General features: G+C 43.8%; 1 protein-coding gene across 9 annotated transcripts in view; it reads left to right on the forward strand.

Moving 5' to 3' along the window:
- Positions 1–6,743: 6,743 nt before the first annotated feature.
- The window catches only part of LOC137383655 (dyslexia-associated protein KIAA0319-like), a 124,980-nt gene continuing 112,039 nt past the window's right edge, over positions 6,744–19,684 (forward strand). For 2 of the 9 annotated variants that reach the window (XM_068056814.1, XM_068056872.1), the window contains exon 1: positions 6,744–7,073. The gene's annotated coding sequence lies outside the window, so the exon portion shown is untranslated. Of the gene's footprint in view, positions 7,074–7,255; positions 7,378–7,729; positions 7,837–14,194; positions 14,218–18,014; positions 18,038–19,684 lie in introns of those variants that run through there. The other 7 variants (XM_068056818.1, XM_068056836.1, XM_068056845.1 and 4 more) reach the window with 7 other exon arrangements.

Consider the following 19,684-nt stretch of genomic DNA (forward strand, 5'->3'; position numbering starts at 1 on the left):
AGATCTGGACTCGCGACCCATGCTCCCACTAACTCAGCTGCAGGCTCGCTACCTGCTCCTGGCTGTGGCCTCCTTCAGATTATTTCCTGCTTGACAGGGAACCAAAACCAAAAAAAAAGACAGACGCAAAACTCCACAGCATGTTCACTCCTGCTCACGGGTTCCTCCCCAGTAAATGTCAGAGCCACTAAATGTTCCTCTCTCCATAGATGCTGCCAGATCTGAGTATTTCCAGCATTTTCTCCTTTATTTTTTTTCCTAGCATCAGCAGTATTTTGCACACTGAAGCAGGAAACATGAAATGTGTACAGGAATAAAAGATGTAAGCAAAACTGGAAACAGAAAAGGATTTGAATGAGATTATTGATCATCCAGTGAGGTTTAATGGCTCATGACGATCAGGACACTAGGAAGAAGCCTAGAACTTCTGGTCTCCCTACCATTATGTCCCAACATTACTGCTTCCATCCCTGACCCAATTATCAGTAAGGGGGAGCTTCTAATAACATTTGAAAGCAAGTCCTCATGTTGACAAATATGGAGTAGGAAGAATGGTCTAAAACACTTCCTGTTTAAAGGAATCTTCTTGGATTCTTTAAAATTTTATGTTATACATATTTTATCAGGAAGGTTATAGGTCTTATTCCTGATACTTGATAGTTCTTAAAAGACAGAAAATTATCAACCTCTCCTGGATTTCAGCCACTTGGCCTTTCAGATGCTCAATTTTTTAGGCTGGTATTAGTTCCTAATACAGTTTATTTACAAGGACTGCAGCAAAACTCAGTCCAAGTCTAGTCTGGCCTGGAAAATATGGATGTAACTGCCTTTGAATTAATCAATTAATACTTCTATAGTGTATTAACATTTCTGTGATTGTATGCCAAATTGACACATTGATCATTCCATTGGATTTTCCATGAAAGGAATTTATCTTTTAGTTATTCCCTTTCCTCCCTCTCATGCAGGAGAGCCTAGCTCCAGTCATGAAAAATTGATTCTCGGATCTTTTGGAATGAAATATCTTTCAACATCTAGATTCTGCTGGCAGGTTGAGTCCATTACCTCAGAATAACCAGTAATTCAGGCTCATTTCCTCAAGGGACATTTTAACAGGTAACAGTCTGTTCTCAAGATTTGAAATATGAAGAGCGGCTCTCAATAATGAGTACATTGTCTTGCCTTTGAGATGAGCTTTCATTGTAAAGGCATATGAAGACAAGTGTAAGATTTATTTTATGATTTGAGGACAATCAGTTTACAGTCGCAAATTGAGATATTGGCCGGAACTTTACCTGTGCCAGCGGGTCTACAGTCCGTAAGGCTTAAGCAATGAAGGTTGCTCGTGAGTTCAAAGTCACAGACGTGGCCACACTGCAGTCTGTGACATGTCCTTCAGTCCGGAGTATTGCTCACCCCTCATCATTCTGTTTTCCCCTGCAGGTGAAACTCAACAGCAGCCAGGCAACGTCTCCGGGGCACATCCGTCCACCTCTGAGGAGAGGACCTCAGAGGGTGCAGCATCACATCCTTTCCCTGCACCAAGCACCAGCTCCAATACAGTCACCTCGTTGGGCTGGTTGTGTCTTCGGATTCCTAGTCACAGCTGGCACGGCACAAGTGCCAGACCAGCTGCCAGAGGCAGTATCAGCCGATGCCTCTGACACTCGGAGCAGTGTGGGAGGCCGGGCCAGTGCTGAGCCCCAAGCTGACGATGAGCCTCTGTTAACATGCATTTGGCGGGAGATGCTGCAGGTGCAGTGTGAGGTGCATGGAGATCTGGCGGAGTTACCAGAGACGATGCGTGCTCCGGCTCGGACTTTGGAGGTTTCCCTCCAGGGCATGAGTTCCACACAGTCCCTGTCCTCTGTGCATCTGGCTTCCTCCATTGACAGATTGGCGGCTGCAGTGGAGGGCCCGCTCCAGCAGGCTGTCCAAAGCTTTCCAGAGATACACAGAGACCTGCAAACCCTCACAGAGACAGTGAGCTCTATGCAGCAGTGCTTCAGTGAGCTGTTGATGAGGCTCCTGTGATATTCAGCAGCTGCTCATCTGACTGAGGTCAGCAGGGAGGCCCAATTGAGCCTCGTGAGGGCACAAAATCAACAAATGCATGCATCTGGGGCTTCTCTCAGGGCGCTCTTGATGAGTACAGTGGCTCCTTGTCCCCTCTGCCAGTGATATTAACACCTCATGATCCCACTGTGACAGAGGGTGGTCCTGAGACTGCTCAGGTTCACCTAAACACGCTGGGGCCCTCACAGCCCCGGTCAGTCAGAGGACACCCGCCGAGGTCATCCCAAGCCATGGGGCATCCTGAACAGTCACCTGCCTCCGCTGTGGCTGGTGATGAGGGGTCTTCAACATGTGTGAGCCCTCGCAAATGTTTTAAGAATTCACATTAACTGCTCTTAGGGTCAGTGGTGCAATTTTGAATTATTTGTTGTTCGACTGTGCACAAAACTTATTAAATTTCTCACGGCTTTTTTATCTGTCGAGTCAATAATGATGTTTTAGACAATCTTTTTCTTCTGCATGAGATGGAGACCTGGGGGAGGTGTGACATTGGGCCATGTTGTGTTTGAAGGAAAGGTGGACCGTTCCAGCTGAGATTAGCTCCTGCAGGTGAGTGCTTTTGTGCATCTAGCTGATGTGAATGCCTGAATTCAGATTGACATGTCCGTCGCTGGTGTACTACATGGGTCATGAGCCTCAGATCAGGAGAAACGCCTGAGTATTAGAGCCTCCCAAACCTCCCTTGCACTCAACTCCTGCAAACCTCCAACTGCTTCCCCCTGACGTTCAGGTGGCTGCGCCCCTTCCTCCTCCTCCTCAACCCTTTCACCCTCCTCGTCTGAGGATGCCTCCTGCTGAACAATGTCCTGCTCATCCAGGCCTCCCCCCTCTGCAGCACCAGGTTATGTAAGGTGCAGCAGATGACAACAATGCGAGATACCCTTGCTGGTGAATACTGAAGGAATACTGAAAGAATACCTGAGTGATCCAGGCACCTAAATCACATTTTCAGAAGACCTAGGGTCTGCTCTATGGTGACTCTGGTGGTCACATGGCTTACATTGTACCGTTCCTCTACTTCATTTCATGGGTTCCTCACAGGTGTCATCAGCCATCTCTTCAGCGGGTACACCCTGCCCCCAAGTATCGATCCTTGCAGGCACTCGGGGAGGCAGGGTTTTGGGGTGTGGGGGGGGGTGGGTGCGGGGGCAGTGGCTGAATAGCACTACCATCTGGGAGTTCTGGGGAATGAATGCATCGTGACTGCTTTCTGGATAATGAGCATACACCTGCAATATACCCTTACGGTGGTCACAGACAAGTTGCACATTCATTGAGTGAAACCCCTTTCAATTAATGACCTTCAATTAATTAACTGACCTGCAGGTGCACTAATGACCACATGTCTGTACAGTCAATCATGCCTTGGACCATGGGGAATCCAGCAATGGTGCTGAAGCCTCTGGCTCTCTCAGCCTGACTGGTTGAGTCTGTCTGGAACTTGACGAACTGGTTGGCCCACCTGAATATGGCATCAGTTGCCACCTTAATGTGATGCTGCACTGATGCATGTGAGATTCCGCACATGTCTCCTGTGGAAGCTTGGAAGGAACCTGATGCATAGAAGTTCAAAGCGACTGTGACTGTTCTTGCGACCAGCATTGGATGGCCACCCACGAGTTGGAGCTGACCTCCGCTGCCATCATTTCACACAGAGATGTGACAGTACTCTGGACAGGCGCAGTCTTCTTAGGCGTGGCGCTCTGACATTTACAGAAAGCTCAACCATGGGCGGTAGACCCTGCCTGCTGGGTAGCTCGTCTCCTCACAGGCGTTTGCTCCTGGTGCACTTTGTGGCCTTCTGCCCCTCCCCCATTACCAGGCTGCACTTGGCCAACAGGTCGCTGACCTCCCTGGCCACTTGTCCTCCTGTTCCTCCTTGTGGCGTTCTCATCCTCACTAGAGGACCCTCCTCCAGAGTGGACAATTCCCATGGCTGCAGCGTCCCAAAAATGTAATGAGGACAGGTATTCGCTGCCTGCTGCAAGGACAGGCACTCATAACCCCCCTCCCAGTGAATAAATCACTGATGCTGTGGCCCTACCAGAAGTTTTGATCACTCTGGTGAACCCTGCAGAGCCAGCAATATTAGTCCTGACCTTGCAATTAACTCAGAAATCAAACAGAAAGAAATGAAAAATTCAGTACCTCCAACTCCTTCACAGACGCACTGGTTGCTGCTCTTTTAAAGCTGCTGGGTTCATGACCCCTGCCTCCCAACCAACCGCCACCCCCCCCCACAACCCGTTTGCCAAACATAAATCTTAACTGCTGACGTAAAATGGCTGTCAATTGGCTTTTCTGCTACTTCAATCGGCCCTTAATTGATGTAAATCGGACAGCGAGTGGCCCCTCCATCTCACCTGCCGGCCTACCTGCGTAAGATGGGATTGGGCGTAATGACATTGGGGACCCAACCTGACATCATCGCCTGCCATTTTTCGGTTCGGCCACCTGATTCGAGCTGGTAAAATTCCAGCCATTCTGACCGTCTTTATTTGCAAATTATTCAGATCCTTAAACCTTGCTCCAACAAAGTTGACCTAGTAGACATTCCTGCTTATCCCCCATTTGAAAATCTTTTGCACAGATTGTGCGCTCAGATTGTTCAAAGAAACTGGGACATTAAATATTTTGTTCTGTCTTCAACACTGTGGGATCTTTAATCTTGTTTCCATATATTTAAATATGCTTCTTTTGAACACGTAGAATAAGTTGTCAGGAAGGTCACTGAAGTAAATGGATTTAATGGTAATTGTATGCCTTTGTGGTAAGATTTTTTTTTAAATTTTATTTAGAGATACAGCACTGAAACAGGCCCTTCGGCCCGCCGAGTCTGTGCCGACCATCAACCACCCATTTATACTAATCCTACACTAATTCCATATTCCTACCACATCCCCACCTGTCCCTATATTTCCCTACCACCTACCTATACTAGAGGCAATTTATAATGGCCAATTTACCTATCAACCTGCAAGTCTTTGGCACGTGGGAGGAAACTGGAGCACCCGGAGGAAACCTATGCAGACACAGGGAGAACTTGCAAACTCCACACAGGCAGTACCCAGAATTGAACCCGGGTCGCTGGAGCTGTGAGGCTGTGGTGCTAGCCACTGTGCCGCAGTGGGTGTGGGTGGGGGTGAGTATTAGCCATGTCTCAGTAGGTAGCAGTCTTGCCTCTGAGTCACAAGGTTCTGGGTTCAAGTTCCACTCTGGGACTTGAGCACAAAAACTAAGGCTGACATTCCAGTGCAGTACTGAGGGAGTGCTGTATTGTTCAAGGTGCCGTCTGTCAGGTGAATCCCCTTCTGCCCTCTCAGGTGGACGTAAAAGATCCATGGCACTATTTGGAAGAAGAGCAGGGGAGTTATCCCTTAATCAACATCGCCCAAGCAGATGATCTGGTCATTATCACATTGCTGTTTGTGGGAGCTTGCAATGTGCAAATTGGTTGTTGCGTTTCCTATGGTACAACAGTGACTACACTTCAAAAGCACTTTGAGACATCCAGTGGTTGTGAAAAGTGCTTATATAAATGAAAGTCTTTTGTCTATCAAAAATGTATGGGGTTATTGTACCTCACGGTACCTTCATCTGAAAATATCTTGTGTTCTTACGTTCCTTGCACTTAAGATGGTCAAACCTCCAGCTTTGGCTCTGCTTTGTTGTTGGTGAGCTATTTTGGGGAAAATATTCATGTTATTTCTTTGTTAAATTTAGGCTTAAATTTAGACCTCCCTATATTTATTTCATCTTCGAGATTATAAAATGGATATTGTCTCAACTACCAAATCCCTTGGTAACCTTCAGAGTTCAGGCATACCAAAGGGTGTGTACATGTGAAATAAAAACAAGAAATTCTGGAAATACTTAGCAGGTCTGGCAGCATCTGTGGAGAGAGAAGCAGAGTTAACGTTTCAGGTCAGTGATCCTTCTTCAGAACTAGCAGATATTAGAAATGTGAAAGGTTTTAAGCAAGTAAAGCGGGGGTGGGGGAAAGAGATAACAAAAGAGGTATAGATCGGACAAGGTCACAGAGAATAACCGACCAGAAGGTCATGGAGCATAGGCAAACAATATGTTTGCAATAGCAGCAGTATTTTACTTTTATTTTAGCGCATACATGTGATCTGGTTTATTTTGTTAGGTAATATAATTTTAGCCAACCCTATTGCTGAAATATATGCTGAGAGGAGGTTGTGAATACAGCTACCAGCTCAAGTGAAAGTTAATTTCAATTGACCTCTGGTAACCTCTCAACTTAAGTTGTAAAAGGTCAATGGTTCCATTACTAATCACTGCTCTCTGTACTTCTAAAGAAGGTATTCCTTCTGGTGCCATGTTAATGCAGGGGTTAACATTGAATCATGGATATTTCGTCTCCATAATTTGGCAGTACTCGGGTATCTTAATGTAAGTGGAGGCTAAATGAGTGAAGAAGAACTGTCCATTATGCAATAAAATCAGTCTGGTAACTGTTATTTTGCGAGGTGATTTTTTTTTCTACATTGAGAGCATCATCCTACTTACAACATAATGAGCTAACAGTTATTAAGAGCAAACAGAGATCCGTTGTGAATAACATGCGGTGAGATCATGGAGCCCCGCCAAATCACATCTACCCGTGGAGCGATAGCAGCAGCATCACATCTGGTACCTACAAGAGGATTCCAGTTATTGGAGCAGAGGAGACGCGACGCGCTCACATCACGCAATGGGCCGGCACCAGCAGCATTGATTCTCCTGCTTTTCTAAGCGGCATCGGGAGGATCGCTTGCTCTTGGCTTACTGGCCGCCGGGTCATTTAAGCCACAAGGGCGAGAAATGGCATTGCGTGTTTGAGTGAACTGGGGGAGTGGTCGGGGGCTGAGTGTTTTTCCACCCCCCCACCCCCAAAGCACTGTCCGGGGAATCGGATGAACTCAAACCCCACCCGGCTGGCTGAGTGGAGATGGTGTGTGGCGATCCGCAGGTATTTCAGAGCAGCTGCCTAGGTATGAAATAAACTGCTGCTTAGTAGCATATATACAGCTTAACCTTGACGGTTTGACGTTTCCCCTAATGCAAAGTCAATGTATTTAAATTTTGTCCAAATCCTGAGCTACTGGGGACCGAGCTGGTTGGATTTACCGCTTGGGCTAAAGTGCCAAGTCAGCACATTTGTCTTGGGAGAATGAAATGTAATCAGAGACACTGGAGAGGGACACGGTGGATACGGATGGCTCTTGTTCAGTCCATTCTGATGTGCAGGGTTTCTTGATTCCCCCGCTTTCTCCTGTTTTTCTGTCAGCTTTGCAGGTAAATAATCCGTTCACTTCCAGAAGGCGAAAATCTCATTGCATTTCGGGACGCGACATGTTGCTGGATGGCACTGTTTTTGTGTAGGTATTAGATAGATAAATGTTTCTCATTCGGATTCTCGGCTTCATCCTAAAATAAAATAGAGACAGGAAGGGACAAGTGGAGCTCCTTGGATTGCAGTGTCAAATTGTATTGGCCAAGTTACTCAACTAGGGCCAACAAGTGAAAGAGCAATTCAAATGCAAGGCAAGTATGAATAGTCGACCATATTTTGAAAACAAGGATAAGGGTTAAAAATCCACCCTGTTTGTGTGCTACATAATGATAGAATACTTTGACTTTTTTGAAGAGGATTCTGACGCAAGATGGAGCTGAAGTCAAGTTATTTCGACGTTTCAGTGCAACGGGGCCCAATGAAAAAACAACACTGCTGACCAATGACCAAATTAGAATAAGGTGATTTAAAAAAATATATATATAATTTAAAGACACATCAAAAGGTAGCAAGAAGTTGTAAATAATAAAAAAGATAAGTTCTGTAAATCCGAAATACAATTGTAATATACTGGAAATAGCAAATGTGACTGTAACTGAAAAAGGCAGATTCACATTTTAGGCGTAACTTCACATGTGAGCAGTGTACAATTTTACATATGGTTGGGAAAAAAAGGTTGAGCTATTAATATGGGGTCAGCTGAAACTAAGCAGATTGAAGCACTGTCGCTCAAATTTCTCGCATCTGATAAGTGTTATTAGTGTTATTTCATTGATAGAATCTAGTTTTTGCAGGGTCTTGAGGATTTTTGATCATAGTCACAGTCTGTTTAAATAGCTTCTCCTATTGACAGTGGAATTACTGAGGTATTATTGGAAAAGGTTTTTATTAGCAGTGTAAGGTGGGCCATTCGTTAAGCTCTATTGCTGATATTGGGAGCTTGCTTGATTTCTGAGAAAAACATCTGTTTGTCAAATGTAATGAAGAAGTACTTGATTTTGATTTCTGACTGCTTTGCTTTTCCCTCAGTTTATATATTTTATATTCATTTCCCCTCTCCAATTGCTCCCATTTATTCCATCACTCTTCCCAAAGCAACAAATCACTTGCTTCCACAGACGTCACTCTCGTACCTTATCGAAGTACTCATCTGTAAACCTAGATCATGAATTTAGGTAGACTATTATAGAATCATAGAATGGTTACTGCACAGAAGGAGGCCATTCGGCCCATCTTGTCTCTGCTGGCTCTCTGCAAAAGCTATTTAGCCAGTCCCACTCTCCTGTTTTTCACCAGTAGTGCTGCAATGATTTTTTCTTCAGATAATTATCCAGTTCTCTTTTGAAGGCCTTTCTTGAATCTGCCTCCATCACATTCCCAGGCAGTGCATTCCAGATCCAACCACTCGCTGTGTAAAAACGTTTTCCTCATGTCGCTATTGCTTCTTTTGCTAATCACCTTAAATCGGTGACCTCTGGTTCTGGATCCTTCCGCCAATGGGAACAATTTCTCCCTATCTACTCTGTCCAGATCCCTCATGATTTTGAACACCTCTATCAAATCTCTTAATCTTCTCTTCTCCAAGGAGAACAGCCCCAGCTTCTCCAACCTATCCATGTAACTGAAGTTCCTCGTCCCTAGAACCATTCTCGTGAATCTTTTCTGCACACTCTCTAATGCTTTAATATCCTTCCTAAAGTGTGGTGCCCAGAACTGGACACAATACTCCATCTGATCCTGAACAAATACTGTATACAGGTTTATCATAACTTCCTTGTTATTGTACTGTATGCCTCTGTTTCTAAAACCCAGGATCTCATATGCTTTATTAACTACTTTCTTAACCTGCCCTGTAACCTTCAATGATTTGTGCACATATACACCCAGGTCCCTCTGCTCCTGCACCCCCTTTAGAATTGTATCCTTTAATTTGTATTGCCAATCCTTATTCTTCCTACCAAAATGAATTCCTTCGCACTTTTCTGCATTAAAATTCATCTGCCACTTGTCCGCTCATTCCACCAGCCTATGTCCTCTTGAAGTTTATCACTGTCCTCTTCATAATTCACAATACTTCCAAGTTTTCTATCTTTCAGGAATTTTGAAATTATGCCCTGTACACCCATGTCTAGCTCATTAATGTATATCAAAAAAGCAGGCGTCCTAACACAGACCCCAGGGGAACCCCACTATATATCTTCCTCCAGTCCGAAAAACCACTGTTCACTATTACTCTCTGTTTCCTGTCACTGAGCCAATTTTGTATCCATGCTGCTATTGTCCCTTTTAATCCATGGGCTCAAACTTTGCTGACAAGTCTGTTATGTGGCACTTCATCAAATGCCTTTTGGAAGTCCATGTCCACCACATCAACAATATTACCCTCATCAACCCTCTCTATTACTTCCATCAAAAACTCAAGCAAGTTAGTTAAACATCCGAAGAAGGGTCACTGACCCGAAACGTTAACTCTGCTTCTCTTTCCACAGATGCTGCCAGACCTGCTGAGTGAATCCAGCATTTCTTGTTTTTGTTTCAGATTTCCAGCATCCGCAGTATTTTGCTTTTATTTTAGTAGTTAAACATCACTTGTCCTTAACAAATCCGTGCTGGCTTCCTTAAGTAATCCACATTTGCCCATTCATTTTGTCCTGAGTTATCATTTCTAAAAACTTTCCCACCACCGAGGTTAAGCTGACTAGTCAGTATTTTCTGAGCTTGTCCTTACACCCTTGCTCAAAAAAGGGTGTAACATTTGCAATTCTCCAGACCTCTGGCACCACCCCGTATCTAAGGAGGATTGGAAGATTATGGCCAGTGCCTCTGCAATTTCTACTCTTGCTTCCTTCAGTATCCTTGGATGCATTTCATCCGGTCTTGGAGACTTAACGGCTTTAAGTACAGCCAGCCTACCTAATACCTCCTCTATCAATTTTTAGCCCATCCAGTGTCTGAACTATTTTCTCTCTAACCATGACCTGGGCAGCAGCATCTTCCTTGGCAGAAACAGATGTAAAATACCTAAGCCATGCCCCCAGCCTCCATGTATAAAGCCCCTTTTAGGTCCCTAATTGGTTCCAATCCTCTTTATACCACCCTTTTCCTATTTATATGCCTATAGAAGACTTTCAGATTCCCTTTTATGTTAGCTGCCAGTCTCCTCTCAGACTTTCTCTGCTTCTCATTTCTTTTTTCACTTCCCCTCTGAACCTTCTATATTCAGCCTGGTGCTCAATTGTATTATCCACCTGACGTCTGTCATATGCACCCTTTTTCTGCTTCATCATACTCTCTATCTTTTTCATTATCCATTGAGCTGTGGATCTGTTTGCCCCACCTCCACCCCCCCCCCCCCCACCCCCTCATGGGACTTTACCTTGACTGTACCTGTTATCTCTTTAAAGGCAGCCCATTGATCAGTTACAGTCTTGCCTGCCAATGTACTTGGGCCAGGTCTGTTCTCAATCTATTGAAGTTGGCCTTCCCCAATTAATTATCTACTCTGGATTGCTCCTCGTCCTTTTCCATAGCTAACCTAAACCTTATGATGTTATGGTCTTTGTCCCTTAAATGTTCTCCTACTGACACTTGATTCACTTGGCCCACCTTCATTCCCCAGAACCAGATCCAGATCCAGCAATGTCTCTTTCCTTGTTGGACTGGAAACTTTCTGATGTAAAAAATTCTCCTGAACACACTCTAGAAACTCTTTCCCCTCTCTGCCCTTTACGCTCTTACTATCCCAGTCTATATTAGGATGATTAAAGTTCCCCCGTTATAACTACTGTATAGTTTTTGCATCTCTGTGTAATTTCCCTGCAGATTTGCTCCTCTATATCTTTTCCACAAGTTGGTGGCCTATAGAATACACCCAGCACCTAGCAATGTAATGGTACCGCTATTGTTTCTGAGCTCTAACCAAATAGGCCATCCTCTCTCTCCAGCACTGTAATGTTCTCCTTAATCAATACAGCTATCCCTCCTTTCCTTCCTTCCCCATCTTTCCTGAACACCACCTATTGAGGAATATTTAGTACCCACCTGCCCTTTTTTGAGCCAGGACTCCGTTATTGCCACAACATCATATTTCCATGTGGCTTTCCTGCCTGGAGATGACAATACGTTGAAATCACTAAAAAGAGTGGTAATTCCGTGTAAAATAGCAGGGGTAAACCATTTTATTAGTATGGATGTAGTATCCAGTGATATACCTTTGCCGTTAAGTAAATCGTCTATGAAAAAGGCTCGGATAAAATTGGATATGGAACATGATAAGGCTATTGTCTTTGGGAAATCTGTAGCTTTGCAGTTTACACAGTTGGGGCATTATTGTATTCCTTTAGCGAGACCTAACTTCTCTAAGCAGGATGTTAAAGAAGTATTAAAGGCATCTGGGAGTAGTGATTTAAAGGAGAATTGGCAAATTATTTCAAAACTACATCTTGTCATAGGTTGAAGATTCTGTTAAAAGATGCAGGAGTAATAGATGATGACTACACTAAACTGATCAAAGATATCAGTGGAAAATATGACATCTGTAAAAGAAAATACAGCAGGATACCATCGCGATCCATAGTGAGTCTCCCATTAACAAGGGACTTTAATGAAACTGTAGTGATGGACTTGAAGGTATGGGATAAAGAAAAAAAAATGTATTCTACACTTTATAGACATGGCAACTAAACTCAGTCTGTCAACGGAAATTTATAGAAAAGGAAAAAAAGTAATAGTGGACAAGATAATGGAAAGGTGGATAGGAAAAGGACTGGGAGCATCGGCTAGATATCTAACTGACAATGGAGGAGAATTTGCCAAGGAATATGTGTGAAAATATGAATATTGTAGCAATGCACACAGCAGCAGAAAGTCCTTTTAGTAATGGGATTTATGAGAGATATCATGCTGTGATTGACGAAATGCTCTGAAAAATGTTAGCAGACCAGCCAAATTGTAAATTGACTACTGCTCTGGCATGGGCAGTACATGCGAAAAACACACTTCAAATGGTTGGGGGCTACAGCCCGTATCAATTAGTTTATGGCAGGAATCCGAAAATACTTTGGGTAATGTGGGATTATCCCCCAGCTTTAGAGGGGACTACAATTCATTCAACTATTGCAGAACATTTGAATGTCATGCATGCAGGAAGAAGAGCATTTATTAAGGCCGAGGTTTCAGAAAAAATCAGGAGAGCTTTGAGGTATCGGATCAGGCCATCAGAAAAGAATTTTGATTCCAGGGATATGGTGTATCACAAAAGAGAAGGGCAGAAAGGATGGAGAGGCCCCGGAAAAGTTATAAGCACTGATGGCAAAACAGTGATTTTGCAACATGGCGACCAAACCGTTAAGAGTACATTCCTCGTGGCCTATTGGCACTGATTATACATTGACAGAATCTGAACAAATGATGGACACTGATGATGCACCATGTACTTCTCATGCACGTATGTGTGACCTTTGCGAGCAACAGATTGTGGCAGATAATGGGCTGACTGAGAGTGGACCAAGTGACAGTGAAGATCCAGATAAGGCCATTTATCCCAAAGGTGAACTACCGAAAGTTGGGAGTGACATATATGCCAGAAGGGACTAGTGAATGGAGGGAAGCCACCATTTTTGGAAGGGCAGGAAAGGCCACAGGGAAATACAAACATTGGCTGAATGTGCAGGACAAGGGACAGGATATCAGACCTATAGATTGGCAGAATGAAGTGAAAATATGGAAGGCCAGAAAACATATTATAAGTTCAGACAGTGGGCCTGAAGATGATCATAGTCCAAGGAAAAGGTCACAAACTTGTGAAAGGAAGTCTGGTTGTAGAAGGGACAGGTCGAGTAGTAGTAGTCCAGAAAGGGATAGGAACTCTAATAGGGGAGGTGGTTTCACTAGAGCAAGGACCAGAGAGCAGGCGAGGAGCACCAGATGAAGTAGGAGCCCTTACGATGGAGAAGCTCTAATGGCTACTCACAAGTTAGATGGTAAATTGATCAAGGATGCCAAGCAAAAAGAGCTTGACAGTTGGAGAGAGTTTGGCGTATACACGGAGGTGCCAGATAGAGGACAACCAGCATTGTCCCATAAATGGATCCGTACAGAGAAAGTACTTCCTGATGGTATGTATAAAGTGAAGGCCAGACTTATAGCTCGGGGATTTGAGCAGCGACCAGGAAGTTAGAGTGGACTCTCTAACAGCTGGGAAAGCAAGTTTGAAGATTTTCCTAGCCCTTTTAGCGACACACGCATGGGAGTGTAAGTCCATTGACATCAAAGCAGCATTTTTGCAAGGGGAGAAATCGAAAAGGGAAGTATTTTTAAAGCCACCAATAGAAGCTCTGAAATCCAGAGCTTGAGCTGCTGCTGCTGATGACACCTCTTGTACATGTGGTTGTCAAGGGCATGAGAAGTGTCCTGCAGTTCCCAAATGGAACAGGATGCGCTCTCCACAGATCTGAGCTGCCTTGCTTTGCCTCTATTTATTAGACTATTAAACAGAATACTGATGAAGGGTCATTGACCTGAAATGTTAACTCTGTTTCATTCTCCACAGATACTGCCTGACCTCCTATTTCCAGCGTTTTGTGTTTTTATTCCCTTCAAATCTGTCTGGTATAAAACCCATATCCATCTTTGGTTTTGGTGTTGTGAGAGATCAGGGCGACAGGCTATCCAAACTTACTTGAAAAGTAAATATAGTCTATTCTCACAGTGGGGAGTCGATGGGCTTGTTTCAGAGTACGTTAAATGTTTACTCAGCCCTACTTTTCATTATGTTCCAACTTTCTCACTGTGGGAGCAAGAACTGAGATGCAGCCAAGATAGAGGAGAAGGAAACATATGGGGTGAGTAGAATGAGATTTTCAAGCCAACCTGTGGGAAGTGTTAGTGCATGGAGTGAATACAGGAGAATGAGCATATAAAGAAATTATTAATGAGGACACCATTTTGTACTGTATTTGTGGGGAATTAAATTCATGGTTCAGATTCTGGCTTGTTAAACTGGAGGTGATCGGTGTTTACATTGTAGCCCTTAAATTGCACACTGATAGATTCATGTGTTTGAATATTGATTATTTTTGTCTATTCTTAATTCATTTTGAATGTCTACTTGATCATTGAAAGAGGTAAGATTGATATTGGGCCAAGTAAAAGTTGAATATTTGCCCAAATGTTATGCTGAAAGAAATTATTAGACTTGCTGCTGGTCTCTGGTGTAAGCCTGTTGAGGAAGCATTCATGAAATGTAGCAAACCTCTGGGAAGCATAGTTTATGGATTATAGCAAGATTCAAATAATACACCTGGAATAGAAATAATGAGTCCAGGAAGTTTATCGACACAAGGAAGAAAATACCTTGAATTAACCCACCACACACACTACTGTAGCATACGACAACCAGTTGTGCCTCTGTGTCTGTACTCCATTTTGAACGCTGCTTTTGAAGGCAGATTTATGCCAAAATTAATTACAGAATCACAGGATTATTACAGCACAGACGGAGGCCATTTGGCCCATCGTGTCTGTGCTAGCTCTCCGTAAGAGCAGTTTACCTAGTGCCACTCCCCAGCCTTCTCCCCGTAGCCCGGTACATTCTTCCATGTCCGATAACAATCTAATTTCCTCTTGAATGCCTCGATTGAACCTGCCTCCACCACGCACTCAGGCAGTGCATTCCAGATCCTAACCACTCGCTGCGTAAAAGTGTTTTTCCTCATGTCGCCATTGCTGCTTTTGCCAATTACCTTAAATCGGTGCCTTCTTGTTCTCGATTCCTCCACCAATGGGAACAGTTTTTCCCTATCACCCTGTCCAGACCCCTCATGATTTTGAATACCCAGAAGTGGACACAATACTCCAGTTGAGGCCAAACCAGTGTTCTATACAAGTTTAACATAACTTCCTTGCTTTTGTTCTCTATGCCCCTATTAATGAAGCCTAGGATGCTGCATGCTTTATGCTCTCTCAACCTGTCCTGCCACCGTCAATGACTTATGCACATATACATCCAGGTCCCTCTGCTCCTGCATTTCCTTTAGAATTGCACCTTTATTTTCTATTGTCTCTCCGCGTTCTTCCTACCAAAATGAATCACTTCACACTTCTCTACATTAAATATAATCTGTTACTTGTCCGTCCATTCCACCAACTTGTCTATGTCCTCTTGAAGTTCTACACTATCCTCACAGTTCACATAATGTTTCCAAGTTTCATATCATCCAGAAGTTTTGAAATTATGCCCTGTATGCCAAGATCTAGGTCATTAATGTATATCAAGAACAGAAAAGGTCCTAACACTGACCCTTGGGGAACTCCACTACAAACCTTCCTCCACTCTTTAAAAAAAAAACATGAATGATAACTACTGAGCTGCAGGGTCATTTTAATGTAGAATTTGAACTCTAAAATCAGGCAGGGGTGTTGGATCAGGGCTTGAATTTTGTGGTTTGGTTTTTTGCTGGTAAAGTTAATTGAAAACCTTAATAACCTCAGTAATGAGCAGAAATGTTCTCTGATTAAATACTGGGAAGACGGAAGACTAAAGCCATTGTCTTTAGCCCCACCACAAACTCCGTTCCCTACCTAATGACTCCATCCCTCTCCGTGGAAACTGCGGCTGAACCAGACTGTTTTCAGCCTTGGTGTCACATTTGATCCCCAGATGAGCTTCCAACCACATTATCTGAGCCATTATTAAGACTGCCTATTTCCACCTCTGTAACGTTGCCCGACTCTGCTCCTGCCTCAGCTCATCTGCTTCTGAGAGCCTCATCTATGCCTTCGTTACCTCTAGACTTGACTATTTCAACACACTCCTGACCAGTCTCCCACTTTCTATCCTCCATAAACTTGAGGTCATCCAAACCTCTGCAGCCTGTGTCCTTAATCAGGCCAAGTCCTGTTCATCCATCATCCCTGTGCTTACTTACTTACATTGGCTCCTGGTCAAGCAACAACTCAATTTTAAAATTCTCATCCTTATTTTCAAGTCTCTCTATGGTCTTACCCTTCCTTATCTCTGTAATCTCCTCCAGCCTCACAACCCTCTGCACTCATCTAATTCTGGCCTCATGAGCAACCCGATTTTTATTTACTCCAGCACTGAGGCTGTGCCTTCAGCTGCTTGGGCCCTAAGCTGTGGAATTCCCTCCCTAAACACTCCGCCACTCTACCTCTCTTTCCTTCTTTAAGACTCTACCTAAAATCAAGCTTTGGACCATTTGCTCTAATAACGTCTCAGGTGGCTCAGTGTCCAGCTTTGCTTCATAATGCTCCTGTGAAGCAAGCACCTTGGGATGTTTTATCACGTTAAAGCCGCAATATAAATACAAGTTGTTGTAACGAATGTCTCCATATTGTAGAACACAGAGCTAAGCGGAAAATGTATATTTATTTTAGAAACCAGATTGTGGTGCCCTGGTTGCATCTTCAAGTGTTCTGGAGACAAGACTCAAAATCTGGGTTGCCTTTCTCATGGTGATGTGAGTCCCCACTCTCTCCCCATGTACTATCATCTCCCCCTGAACAACTTACATTTATAGTTCCTCATTGACAGTAACTGTGGAACTCTGCATTTGCTGGAGGGTAAAACAGAAAGTCTTGCATTTATGCATATTTCCCCAGAAGCTTAGGGCGGCACAGTGGCGCAGTGGTTAGCACCGCAGCCTCACAGCTCCAGGGACCCGGGTTCGATTCCGGGTACTGCCTGTGTGGAGTTTGCAAGTTCTCCCTGTGTCTGCGTGGGTTTTCTCCGGGTGCTCCGGTTTCCTCCCACAAGCCAAAAGACTTGCAGGTTGATAGGTAAATTGGCCATTATAAATTGTCACTAGTATAGGTAGGTGGTAGGGAAATATAGGGACAGGTGGGGATGTTTGGTAGGAATATGGGATAAGTGTAGGATTAGTATAAATGGGTGGTTGATGTTCGGCACAGACTCGGTGGGCCGAAGGGCCTGTTTCAGTGCTGTATCTCTAATCTAATCTAAAGCTTGAAATTCATTACTTTGGAGTTCAGTGACTGTTGTTCTGTAGGTGACATGGCTCAGCAGTAGCACTCTCTCTCTTCGAGGTAAGAAGGTTGTGGACTTAAGCCCCAATTCAGAGATCTAAGCATGTAAAGTAGGCTCACACTCCAGCTAAGTACTTGAAGTGCTGCACCCTCGGACGTCCCATTTTTTGGATGAGGCATTAAATCGAGGCTCTATTTTCTCTCTCAGGTGAATGTAACAGATCCCACAGTCATTTTCGATGAGCAGGGGAGTTTGCCCGTGTCCTGACCAATATTTATCGCTCAACCAACATCAGTGAAACAGATTATCCGATCATTATCTCATGAAAGTTGCTATATAAATGCATATCTTTCTTTGTGTGCCAGCTGTTTTGCATACACAAATAAAATAAATGACCAATTAATCTGTTTTCGGTAGTCATAGTTGAGGAAGTATTGTTGGCCAGGATGTCAACAGAACACCCTGTTTTTGAATAGTGGCATGGAATTGTTAATGTCATCTGAATCATCAACGCAGGCAGATGGGACCTTGATTTTAATTCCTTATCTGAAGGTCAGCACCTCCAACAATGCTGCTCTCCTTCAGTACTGGATTGAAGCCTAGTTTGTGTACTCAAGTTCTGGAGCAGTGTATGAAGTGACAGTCTTCTGTTTGAGGTGAGAGTGCTATCATCTAAGCCAAGCTAACACTATAAGGACCATTAGATTCTTTTCTGTACTATATTCCGAGAAGGGAAGAGAACCTGGCTGTATAAGACCATATGTTGCAACTCTGCTTGATTTTCCTGAGTTGACTGATTGTGTTATGATGTACTTGTTTTCCTGTTTATTTTTATTTCTCCCATCAGCATGCTTTCTGAACGAGAATCTACTTCCTGTGGCCCTGGCAGGGTGATTTTTTTGATGTAATTAGTTCACCACAAGAGGTACAATCAGTAGGACCTTTTCTGCTTCCCCTGCAACTAAAGTGCAAATTTGTTTTTCACACTTCATACAACTCATCTGTCCCCATTCCCAGGGAAAAGAAAAACCTCATGTTTTTGTTTAAATGCATTCTCACTGAGACTCCTGTCTTCTGGGTTTTCCCTATGTATTTGCCATTCATGGCCAATAGCACAGCCTGCTAACCTGGTCTGCTCCTCTGCCAGTGCCCTGGAACCTGCCCAATTGTTGTCTTCCTCCCTTTTAGACTTCTCAGTGGTTCAACCCCACCTCCTCCCTTGCTATATTTGGGGACTCTGGGCAAGGAGGATCATGGCTTGGAATCTCTGTTCTACCAATTCATAGCACAGCACAATGTGGCTTCAATTTATGGTGCTGGCCTTAATATTCTTTTCAATTTGAATGCCAGTCAAGCCATGTGAGAAACATTAGTTTATTGTACTCTATATCATCATTTCAGGGCACTCGCCATCAGCACATAACGAAACAGCAATGCTAAGCCTTTCTGAAGGATGATTCTCATTATGTAGTCTTGGTGTTATGTTGGTAAGGATGAAAAAGGGAGATTGCTGGTAGTTGGGATTTTATATTTTATATATGGTTTTGTGTGCAGTAAGTTGTATTTTCATCACTGTAATATCACCACCTCCTAGCCAATTTCGTGCTGATCATGTGGCGAGGGAAAATAGACCTAGGAAATGGAGCAGTTTCCATTTCAGGCATCCAATTGGTATTGAGCACACCTTAATCAAAAACTATTTACTCTTTACCCACCTCGGAAGAGTACATTTTTCCATTTCCCACAGTGGCCAGCCAGTAGCATCTCTGAAAAACATTACCAATCAGTGTCAAATTTAGGGCAGTTATGTGCTGCAGACTAATGCCCTTAAAGAACTGGTTTGAAACTGCAAACATTTTATTCATGGAGGACCTTTACAGCTAGCATATCCTAATTTTTATTAATTTATATACAGCTATACTATTTAAATGGAATTGATGGACTGAATTTAGTAATATGTTTGCATGATATGCTGTCATCATATGGAGAAGCAGTGCCATGCTGTACTTTGGAGATGCCCTTTTGACAGAGAGGCAGCACTGGCATTAAGACGATCTAGTTGAACAAGGGCAGCAGGTGTATGGGAACACCACCGCCTGCAAGCTCCCTTCCAGGGCGTGCAGCATCCTGTTTTGGAAGTATATCACTGTTCCTTCACAGTCACTGGGACAAAATCGTGGAACTCCCTCCCTAATAGAACTGTGGGTGTACCCACATCACAAGGACTGCAAGACGATGGCTCACCACCATCTCCTCAAGGGCAATTTGGGATGGGCAAGAAATGCTGACCTTGCCAGTGATGC

Source organism: Heterodontus francisci, chromosome 2, assembly GCF_036365525.1.
Source record: "Heterodontus francisci isolate sHetFra1 chromosome 2, sHetFra1.hap1, whole genome shotgun sequence".
Classification (NCBI taxonomy): domain Eukaryota; kingdom Metazoa; phylum Chordata; class Chondrichthyes; order Heterodontiformes; family Heterodontidae; genus Heterodontus; species Heterodontus francisci.